General features: G+C 32.0%; 1 protein-coding gene across 4 annotated transcripts in view; it reads right to left on the bottom strand.

Moving 5' to 3' along the window:
* The window catches only part of LOC143249485 (endophilin-A-like), a 73,642-nt gene extending 65,160 nt beyond the window's left edge, over positions 1–8,482 (bottom strand). The window contains exons 1-2 of one of the 4 annotated variants that reach the window (XM_076499403.1): positions 8,283–8,481; positions 1,559–1,756 (exon numbers count right to left, since the gene is read on the bottom strand). The gene's annotated coding sequence lies outside the window, so the exon portion shown is untranslated. Of the gene's footprint in view, positions 1–1,558; positions 1,757–8,282 lie in introns of all 4 variants that reach the window. The other 3 variants (XM_076499406.1, XM_076499405.1, XM_076499402.1) reach the window with 3 other exon arrangements.
* Positions 8,483–10,358: the final 1,876 nt, after the last annotated feature.

Here is a 10,358-nt window from a genome sequence, read left to right on the forward strand (position 1 = left end):
AATTTTAAACTTTGGTAAATTCAACCAAAGAAATGTGTTTAATTAATTAGCATGTGGTTCAAAGTCCATACTTATTTTGTAATCCAACTGCTAGTGTTATCCTATTCTACTTTCTAGTTTATTTATTATTATCATGCTTATTAGGTATTTTTAATTAATCAACAATTTTATGTTAAAACAGACTGACTGTTAAACTGCTCAGAATGATGGCTGTTACATAAACACTTGTTCTGCTTAAAGTGGACTCTTATAATACAAGCTTACTGTATGTAGCTAGGCCAATATCACACCAGAATGAAATAAATTATGTAAACATAAACCTTACTAAATTTTAAAATCCTGATTTAGTGTGATGTATAATGTAGAGTTAAATTAAATGTGAATGATCCAGTTCATTTACACGGATCACTTGTGAAGGTAAGAGTTTTCATTCAAATATAAACTACTTATGCTGATATTATCAATAAATCATGGAAATTGGTATTATTGAAAGTTCGATTCTTCATCTGGTATTGTTTTTCCAACCATTGAAATTCCAAAGATACCCTTTGTTGCAGGCATATAAAAGTGTTGTTCTCAACTGACAAATCTTTTGCATGTAGTTTAATAATTATATTAATGGTTTTAAGCACAGTATTTGGATTACTTGAAATCAATATGGATTGTTAGTTTAGTGAAACAATGTTAAAATATAAATAATTATAATACTACAGGAAAAGTACATTGCATCTCCGACATGCATCTCTTACCTTATACTTGTACATGAATACTCTTTCAAAAACTGAAGAAAATTCAGCACACATGAACAGGAAATAAAATCACAGAATTCTCAACAGTAGATAATTTTAGAAAAATTTGCCCTCATCCTTATTAGTAGTGAAAGCATTACATTACTATATTCTGCATGAAGCTGATTTTATTCATGGTTGATCTTAGCTCTGCATTTTCTTTGGCTGAAAATATATTTCAGATAGATACTTACCTTTCCACAAACATAAGCAATACCCTCTGCCACTGCTGAAGAGGTTTTACACATGTGACAAACCTTTGAACAAGCTTTTACTACTACACTTGATAAGTGCAATCTACACTAGTCTATAAGGCAATCAGTACTAAACAATAACCTTCCACTAATAGAAAGGCAACACATCCTCTTTGTACAGTGCTCTCCTGCAGTACTTTGTACAAATCAAAAGGTCATTCTTGATTAGGCAAAATAGACACACAGGAAGTGGAGAAGTAAGGAGGGTGGTTGTGTGGGGAAGTATCTACTTGAAGTACATTTTCATATAAGAAAAATGTTACTTTCAAAAACACACTATTCACAAATATCTACAACTGTACATTAAGATGGTGGAAGGTGTGGTGTACAGGAAGAAAAGAGATATCTTTTGTGAGAATACAGTGACACAAAGGGAAAACTCAAAGAGTGTCTCCCAATGGCAGGGGGGGGGGCTAAAAGGAATATCACATAATGAAAGACAGCATCCATCTAAAAACAGGAAATACTATTACTAGGGTAATAAATCAAGTTATACAGTGTGCAAAAAATATTTACCCAAAATACAGGAATATACAGGTTCAGGGATGAATAATCTCAGACCTGTGCCCCGAGAAGAATCCAGGACCCATTCAGATGGCCATAATCAGAAATAGTCCAGTTCTTGGCCTCAGGTGAGGCCTGTACTACTCTTCCAGATTAGCTCCTCCACTTCACTTCTAATCAAGAGGCATGTCCACTACATCTCATACAGACCTAAAGAAGAAACCTTCATATTTACTTCTTACAACAAGTTGATACTGGTTAGGCAAGGATGAACGTGCGTAGAGGAGAAACCCCAGGGGTGCATGAACCCAGCAAGATTTGTGTCACCTGCATAAGTGGAAAAGAGACTGCAGTGGCTATTACAAATACAATGCTGGAGCTGTCTTGTTGATTGGCTATGTAAAGAATTTTTTTTGTGTGTTAACCATATAGTTTGATAGGTGTTACACACACACACATCAATTATATATTATTTCTTTCCATTATTCCTTACTTAAAAAGGATTTTGGAAGAAAGAAGTATTCTTTGTGAGGCAAAACTTGTTACACTGTGCATTCCATTGTCTCTGGTCTGTTTGTATATTGGTATGACTTTTGTTTGGATGTTTATTCTTAGGGAATTGTCAACAACTCATCTCCTTAGAGCATCAAGGAAGATTAGAGAATAATAACTGAAGCAAGATGAAACCCAGAGGCTGATGAAATTGCAATGTGGTACAAGTAATGCACAAAAGATGTGTGGAATTGTCCACATCCCTATCTGAAAGGCTTTATTCAGGAGACATTAATGTTAAAAAAACTGTTAGATGACAAATTTGATGGGAGGTGTTATTAACAAGGTAAAAAATTATGTTCCATCAAGGAATAGATAAGCCAGTTAACCTGTCATGTCAAAGTACAAGAGATAAATAATTGAAAGTAGAGAAATCCCATGGCAAATAAAATCTCTAAAAGTAGCTGTGTGACTGAGGTATCAAATGAACCAATTAGGATCGTAATTATTTTACAAAAGAAATTGAAGGGAGGGCAAGTGAAGAAAGCATCAGATCTCCCTTTAAAACAAGTTAAGTCTTGAGAAGGATTCAAGAGGTGGTTTGAGTATAAGATCAAGCTATTCCTGTGAAAAAATGAGTATGGGAGGCATTTAAAGCAATATCAGAGCAGCATTCCCACAAGCAAGATGGAGAGAAAAAAAATGTCTTTAGAGAAAGATGATCTACGGAATTGGTGGCTTAAAGTTGAAATTGAGCACTAGTAAGAGCTCTGACAAAATTATTAGAGGTTATGATCCAAAAAAGGAACCAGACACCAAGACCCAGAAAAGAGCTGTATGAAATGGAGAAAGAAAACAGGAACAATAATAAAAAACAGACTAAAGGTTTAGAGATAGACAATCTGTAGCTGAAGAATGTTGGAATAGAAACCTTCCTCTCAAAGCCAGATAAAAATGGAAGCAAGATGAGTAAGAGTCAGACAACCACTTGTTCTGATAAATAGCAAAGATGGGTGTCCATTAAAAATGAGAAAAAAACAGGATACCCATAAGAAAAAATCTGCCTGTCCAAACAAAAGTCATGCATGAAGATGAAAAAGTGTGACATGTCATGGTGAAAAATGGATGCCCATGGACAGTACAGAAAGGACCTCTGAGTTGGAAGAGGTAGGGATTCCTGGATCCCAAAGAGTAAAAAAAAAAAAACTATGACTGAGTTGGCCAATGGAGGGGACAATGAAAAGAAGACATGGAAATGACAAACAGCATTGTGGGAATAAGTCATGGAGAATAGGCACACAGAAAGAGGTTTGACCAATCTTCACTCAGCACATTCAGTACTAAAGCCACAGAGTCCTGGACTAGTTATCAAAAAAGTGAAAGTTCAGTGTTGAAGAAAGATGTAAAGGCATCAACAAGAGGATTCCTACAGTCCAAACAAATCAACCAAAGCACCAAAGGATATAAGGACCACTCTGTGGGAAAAATCTAGTATGAGTTAGATAGCTGATCTATCATTAACTTTCCTTGGATATGGCAGAGTATCAACTAGATTTAGTGGTTGTGGGACCAAAAGTGGAGATGTAGAACAAGAAAGCAAAGTTACATAGATAAAGCACCTCTCTATCAATATGTGTATGAAACAGCAGTGGCATTACCTGATTGAATCAAGAACTTCTCCAGTATCAAATGACTTGCAAATATTAATATTTGAAACTTTTTTTAAAGTAGGCAGTTCCATACAGACAGAATTAATGTAAAACCTTTTCACTATTAAATACATTTGCCATATTAAGAGTTTCTTCTTTACCAATATTGGTAAAAATTATAGTAAAGAAAACTTTACTTAATATTTCAGTCATATTTTCCTCTTTTATAACAAAATTTTGTTTAAAATCTCTTAAAAAGACCAATATTACCTTTACTAACTCCTCTCAATTAACAGGAATTATTTCAGTTATATTTGATGTTTGAGCCATTAAACTTATTCTGAATTTATAAAAAAAGATTTATTACTTATATTCATTTAACCAACAGTCAATAATACCAACCACATTTAACATAAGTACCACTAATGCTTCCAATTCAAACAACTTACTACAAAAAAGCTTCGAACTTATATTAAAAAAAACAAAACGCACCTAATTCTTCAAAATCCATGTCTGATTCCTTAAATTCAAAGAAATTCCCTCAGTATTATTTAAACCTAGTTTAATCAATCCTAAACTAATCATTCACAATGTTCCTGAATGCTTTCCTAACCTGCTTATATAGGTCTGATAACATACAGTTTATGTATAGTAAACATCTCTTTCTGCCTTTAAAACTATCCCACTAGTTTAACTACTTCACCTGTTAATCTAGATATATATATATATATATATATATATATATATATATATTCAATAATCTCTTGACTAATCCTTATATTATACAAAGAATCTTTTAAAGATCAATCAAATAATTTCCATCCTTAAAATAACAAGGATGCTCTTTCTTCTCAACTAATAACTTTAGACTTGCCATTAAAAGCATCATTTGCTTATAAGCACTATAAATTGGAAATCTTCTTTCTGCCAGTATACTACCTGCTCTCACTACATCTTAAACCTTACACCAATACACTATCACAAACAATTTTGCACATAAAGAATTCTGTACCATAAATATCTCAGGATAATTTCCCCACCATTATTAACCCTTAAACAGTGAGAATGTTTCAGGTAACAGCATCAATTGATGATAGCTGCTGTTTAAGGTTTAACGTTCACATCTGTTTGAAATAGTTACCTACACCTGATTTAGATCTACTTTGTCTTCATTTTTTTTATTCAGTTGAACACTTAAGTATATTCAACACTTTTCTTGCCTTCCTTTTCAAAACAAAACTCTCAAAGTTTCTATTTCTGTTCTTTCTTCTTCCACGTTTTCTCAACCTGATTTTTTCTTGAAATAAACTGATACTTTTCCTGCAGCAAACTCTGCCAATTAAGCTTAGCCACCCAGTCTCTTGAAAGATACAACTTAACTCACTGTGTTCAGAATTGAACTGCTCTTCATCTACTGACACCCTCCTTCAAACTGCACAAATTACCACTTCACTTTCTCACACCTATTAAGAGACTGAGTTTTTAATTATTTCACTCAAAGAAGTTTTAAAAGAGAGGCAGGAAACTGTTCCAATAACAACCATAAAATTTTTCAGTATAATTATTAGACCACTGTTACAAAATACAATAGCTCTTGAATCTATTTATTGAACCAAAAGTACATACAAGAAAACTAGTCGAAGCCTGCACTAGACTTTTTAAGCAGTCATTTCAAACACAACAGTATATCTATATTCATATTTAGTACTTTTAGAGAAAAAAAAAAATGCAATTAACATGTAGAAATGGTAGGTAGATTCTGCAAAAATTTGGGAAGCCAATTTTTGATCATGACATCACAAAGAGTAAATTATTTTAATGCAGTTCCTGTACCAAAATGAAGCAAGAAGTTTGTAAGAGAATTATTAACTTTACATGATGTAAGCAAAATTATTCTCAGCTAAAGATTAACTATTTAACATATAACAAACTACTTTGAATTTTAAAAACCCTGAAAAGAAATAAAACAAAACAAAAATAAGTAACTTAGCACCTGCACAGCAAGTGAATAACCATACTGAGCTGTGAAATATAATCATCATTAGAGCTTAGTGCAACTACCTGTGACCAGAGATTTCATCATCTATGAAAAGAGGATAATTAACACAAAATGAAAAAGTAAATGAATAAAAATCAAATATATATCACAATTATTAAAATAATTCATAATTTGCCTTAACATTTCTTCAACAACTTGTACAAAATTTAACATGCAATTTTTTTACACCTAATTTCATAAACAGCAAATGTGCATATTATCCAAAATTAGAGCCAAAGGAAATTTCTCACATCATATTCTGTGTACATGTATGCAATTGTCTAATCTGAGTGCATACATGGAATAGCAACAGCAGTTCAAATATTTTATTTTAGTACTTGTCTATTCTTTTTATTCTTGTAATATTCTTGCACTTCACTCAAAAAAAGTCTTTACAATTTTTATTTCTCACCTGATATTGCATCATTTTCTCCCTTTACATTGTTAAGACTTGCACCAACCCATCTTTGCTCTCTTCCCAGTTGAGGACGAATTTTCAGATATCACTCTTATATGCAAATACACTTCTCTTTAAAGTGCTTGATAGCACCTCTTATACACAATCTTTTCTACTCTCTCTTACAGTTAATTTTTTGAGCAACTGATGTGTTATATAACATGACTATATGTAACTCTGCTACACTTTGGACATTTTGCTACTTTACATTTGCAGGTTAACATTGAATCTGATCTTATTTCCATCTTGACATGAACAAACACTCAGAGATTCTGGCTCATTGTCTCTGCAGTTGCTGACAGGATTCATGAGTTTGAAAATGTTGAGTGTTCCACAAATAATGTTCTGCAACAATGTTATGACCATTGTCCAATTTCAGATTATAAAAAACCATCCAACTCTACTGACAAAAATAAATCATAACTTCTTTGGATGCTATCCTATTGTAGATCAGCATAGAACTTTGGATTCCTCATAAAACATCATATGTTGCTGTATATTTTTAAAAAAAAAAAACAGTAAAGGTCTTCTGTTGTTCCTACAAAATACTCTATCATTCCTGTTGCTATTTTGCTAACTCATTACAACATTCTTTCAAAATAATTCCTACTTTAAAAATTTTAAGATATGAAGAAAGGTTAATAACAAACTTGTTTTCTCTGGAGCACTAAAAACATACAGAGATTTGGTTAAGGAACTTAAAACTATCTCAGTATGAATAAGTTGACTGTGATAGACCTGTTTGGTAAGATGAGAACATTGGAAGTAAAAATTTGGGTGTAGTAAATGCATTAACAAGCTCTGAAGTAAACCTATTCTTTAGAAAGTTTACTTTTCTGCAAGTTATACAATTCATTAAGCAAGTATACATGTAAGAGACAAGTTATATCTGTGAGTTAAAATGATTGCTTTGTTATTATTATTATTTTTTAATAGATTGAGTGAAGTACAAAAATTACACCAAATGGCTCTTACACTTGGGTATAACCAAAGACAAAGTAAATGTATGAGACACTCACCACATCAAAGAGATTAATTACTCTCTGTCAGTTAGCTAGTCTGTTAATTAAAACATTGTATTACCTTTAACATTTAGACCAGCATTAATGCATCATAACTACTTTATTCCTACAGTGAAAGAACTATTATATGATGATAGGATAAGATCCTTAAAACTATTTTTTCTTTAGAAGAAAAATGTCAGAAGGGATCTTTTTGACTCAAGTGTACAAAATTAGAAATGGAATAGACAGGAATAAAACATCTTTTTTGCTTGTTTCATTATGAATGGTAGAAGTAATGTGCAGAAGAATTTGGAATAGATCATTTGATGAAAGCTTAAAACAAATTGAGGGCTGGATATAATTAGATATTGCCTCTAATTGTTAGAGTTTGTTATTCAAATATATCATCTTGCATTTGTTATAACAGATGTCATATGCTAACCATCTGTCAAATTTACCAATTTATCCACACCATTCTGAAATACTCCACCAAACCCTTTCCATCATTCAGATAGCATGTAATATTCTCAAGTAAACTAAAAAGCAAAATGAGACAGGAGTTCCCTCTAATTAATCCATGTTGGTTCTCTTCCCTTTTCATTTCGAGTTTAATGTACTTTTTGAATTAAAATTAACCCATTTATGATTGACGAAACTGTTTTACTCCTATTCTATATAAAAGTGAAGATCGAACATGTATACATAAAAATGATAAGCATTCTTTGCAGTTTTCTTTACGTTTCAACACTAACAATTTCACAATGGGAACAGCTGAAACAATATATTAAAACTAAATCACAGGCGCTCACAACCAAAACACAAAAATTAAAAGGAACAGAAGTACATCAATAGTGGTATACGAATTTCAATTCTACAAGTTGTCTGTTATAATCAAAGTACAACTGGGAGATTATAATAAAATTAATACAGTACTTCATATATATGCGTGTATTATATATATTACATAACATAGTGTTCATAAAGGAATATGTTGAATCAAAATTCACGGTATTTTGTCCACTGTTAATAGTTAGATTTACTTAAGTTTACTGTGACAAAGTTCACTGCTTGACCACAAAGTAAAAACAGAACTCACTTTTATGTTTTAGCAAAATACGTTCTTCCAACTGAGACCCTTCCTCTACGAATCCGATCCGTAAAGAGTACGATAAAAACAACTTTTCATTTGCGTTAGCCCATTGATGACACTTGAAACATTAACAGTATACATACTCGTTACAACATTCTGCATATATATATACTGCTGTTAGCACCAGTACCGCGATAGCTAAAGAACTGAAAATATCCCATGATGCAACGGAAATACTGCAGTCGAATTGCTGGCCTTCGTAGCTCTTAGCAACCAATAACTTCGTGACAACTAACGAATATATATACTTTTATCTGTAAGTTTAATTACCAATATTTTTATGACGCCCAGTGTTAAGGTCACTAGTATAACCGTAATTTAAAGGTTGGGGTCGAGAAGGAGGTGAAAAAGATCAAAATCTATTAATTATTAATAGACGTATTTACTGTTTGTGTGGAAATAAAAGAGAAGTATTATACTGGAATTTATGCAAAATGAAGATGTAATTTCTTTTTTCCCAGTGTCATGCTTGGAACTTGGATGCATGAGGAGCATGATTTTTTCCTTTTTGCTGTGTCCCTGGCGTTCTTCAACAATTCTGTGTTGTTATTTCACGGTTCTTAACAATTTTATGAAACCATCAAGCATTTTTATTTCTTGCATTCCTTCGTTTCTCTTTCCTTCTATCTTCCTGGTTGTTATTATATTCATCATCTTTTTATTCCGTAATACATGTTTTGAAAACTCAGCTTATTTCTTTACTATTTTCTGGATAATACTGCGTATTGTACCGCTACTTGTTTATTGCTGGCTAGAGTATTATAAGAGTATTTATAAAAAAAAAAATTCAGAAACCATATTTCGGGAATTGTTTGGGGGAGGGAAACTGCATTCTTTTGCCTTTACCCTTTGTGTTTATGTAGGTTGATGGGATCTTTCAAAGCAGAAAAGAAAGGAGTATATCTTACATATAACCATTATTAGTAGAACTGATATTAGGTTAGTACACTATTATGTTTTATTCTTACAAATGTATCTTGATATTTTATGCATACAAACTAGCCACATCGTGATTATAAAATCAACGTTCTTATTTTAGTGGGCATTGCGCACTAAGTCTACTCGTGTCTTTGCCGTGAATATGCGTTATCGTAGTAACAAGTTTATAGTGTAAGTACATAGACATTAGCACAACTAAGATAATAGAAGTAAAAATCTAACAGAGATATAATAACTAGAAGTGTGGCATAGGAGCTATTTATATCGTCAACTTTTATAAACAACGACTGTCATGATACAAACTAAATTAATCAAATGATTTGTAATTATTATCGGTTTTGCTTACGTCATTCACAAATTAGAGTTTTAATACAAGTATTAATAATGCAGTATTATCTATTTATTTTTAACATTGGATGTTTTATTATTACTATTTTATTTGAGGTAAAATTTAAATTTGTTCGTAATTTCTTCTTAATGATAATAATCAACATATAGAGAATATGTAATTGTAAGGTACAGTCAAGTAAACAAATCCATCTTGTATAGTACGCAAGATAGATCACAACACTGTAAAATTTCGTAGGTTTTTTCACAACTTCAACAAGTTTTTCTTTACTTCGTAGATTTAACTTCAGTGTTTGCTGTGTTATGATTAGTTTGTTATTTCGAATGAATAGGTACCTCGGTGGATCAGCGATAAGATCACGAACGTACAACGCTAAAACCCAGGATTTAATTCCCCACGGTGAACAAAACAGACACCTAAATGTGATTTTACTCTAAAAACGCAATAATCGAATCGATAACAAGAGACTTTCACGTTGATGCTGATCAAGCCCAAAAGAATACATAAGCTTTCATATTTTATAGTTACACCATTATATTATATCAAGAACATTACTCAGTGAATTAATTTTAGTTTAAATCTTAAAAGACGGTTTGCTTTACTCAGACGTTAGTTATTTACTTCTTTACTTTATAAGACCTTGAAGTGCAACCATGAGTGTAGAGCGTCATCTAGAAAGCGTAAATTCAATTGCATTGGATAATATGCATTAATTAATAATGCAAAATATCAAA

The sequence above is a fragment of the Tachypleus tridentatus genome, chromosome 4 (genome assembly GCF_004210375.1).
Source record: "Tachypleus tridentatus isolate NWPU-2018 chromosome 4, ASM421037v1, whole genome shotgun sequence".
NCBI classification, from domain to species: domain Eukaryota; kingdom Metazoa; phylum Arthropoda; class Merostomata; order Xiphosura; family Limulidae; genus Tachypleus; species Tachypleus tridentatus.